This window comes from Myotis brandtii, unplaced genomic scaffold, assembly GCF_000412655.1.
Source record: "Myotis brandtii unplaced genomic scaffold, ASM41265v1 scaffold191, whole genome shotgun sequence".
Classification (NCBI taxonomy): Eukaryota; Metazoa; Chordata; class Mammalia; order Chiroptera; family Vespertilionidae; genus Myotis; species Myotis brandtii.
This window is the reverse complement of record NW_005357115.1, coordinates 3167366-3169100: the sequence shown is the minus strand read 5'-3', so window position 1 is coordinate 3169100 and position 1735 is coordinate 3167366.

The window sequence follows — 1735 nt, the reverse complement described above, 5'->3', positions numbered from 1 at the left end:
GAGGGGGGAGAGGGGTTGTCAGTTGGATGCTTGTCTGGAAGTTTGCGAGGATAAGTGAGAAGTTCCCTAAGAGACAGGAAAGCACATAAAACTTATAACCTGTCCAAAGGGGTGTGTATGTGTATGTGTGTGTGTGTGTGTGTGTGTGTGTGTGTGTGTGTGGTGTGTATTGAGCAATTAACACTAATGTCCTGCTAAGTCACTAAAGACCTCCACTGACTCATAATCTGGCTGACACCCAGGGTTTCCAAAAAATAGGGGCTTTCCAGGAGCCCCTTAGAAGCAAAGACAACAAGATCCTCTCAGTTAGAATGGCCACGTAACCAGTCGCTCACTCCCTTAAGCTCCAGACACAGTGTCAGCCATGCAACCAGGCACAACCACCCACAATTGTTGGCTCTGCCTGACCTCCAGCAACCAGTTCAGAGCCCAGAACTCGGTCACAAGTGTCCGATCAGGGCTGGGGAAGCCTGGGGAGACTGGGAGGCAGCAGGACTATACACAGCTGAGAGCCTGGCTACCCTATTCTGCAATGCCCATCTAGGCCTGGGGTCCATCTCACTCCTGAGGAAAGGAGGAAGGAATCCTGGGTTTCTGATCAGTTCTGCCGGGTGCAGAAAGGTTAGTTTGAACGGGCTAGGAGGTGGAAGGTGTGGGCGAGGTTCCTCCACTGTGGAGTTTGTACACACCCTAGTTCAGTGGGCCAAGAGCAGTCAGGGATTCCCCTCTCAGGCTGCTCAGACATGTGCAAAGGGAACAGTTTGTCTAATCCTAGGGCCGACTCAAGGACAGAGACCTGGGGGAGAGGAGGAAGTGGCTGTGTTAGGGCAGTGCTGGGACTGTGAGAGGCCCACTCTCTTACTCTATCCTGGAGGGAACAAGGGGAGGGGGTTTCTCACCTTCCCCCCTGCCCCAGTGAACAGGAGAGACAGAGTCCCATTTAATAGAAACCTGGGCATCTAGCCTTTTCCATCTTTCAGCCTCTTAGCCACGTTTGCTCAGATAATGTGACCCTCAAACCTTCCGGCCCTCAGCCTGTCCCCTGAGCACTGATCTAAGACCTTGAGGCATCTCCGATGGTTCAAGGGCCCACTTTAAGGCCTGGAGAATCCCAGGGCCACTTTGGGGAAGGGCTGTGCACTTTCTGGCCTACTATCCAACCCCCTCAAGTCCCTCCAGTGGTTTCTGGATGGGGAAAAGGGTGGGGATCGTCTCCGAGAATCAAGCTGGACATAAGGTCTCTTTCTAGCCCTACCCAACCCCATTGCTGTCCCACCCCATCTTCAAAGCCACTGTTTGGAACGTGAGAGAAGTGGGGTTCAGATTCCATCAAGAAAGGGGACCCTATGACCGCCGTTGGGATCCTGAGTCAGGGATGACTGCTGTCCCGTGTCCTGGCTTGGGGTCATTTTCCTGGTGCTCAACACTCTAGCTCCAGTCAGAAGCGGGGCCCTAAGAGCTCCCGGACCTCCGCCTCAAGTTTGGGACCCTCCCCCCAAGCTTGGGGCCCTCTGCACTGGCCTCTGTCTTCAAGAAGTAGAGCGTGGAAGCGGAGAAACCCAGGAGTCCCTCCGCAAGGGGACCCCGACCCAGGACTGGGACCTGGGGTGTGTACTGGGAAGCGGCCACGGTCCAGGTTCTGCCCCTGGCTTAACGTGGGCACAGCTATCGGGGCTCCGTGTCTTTCCTCTACAAAACCAAGGGTTCTCTTCCAGCGGAGCGCCCGCGCCTGACA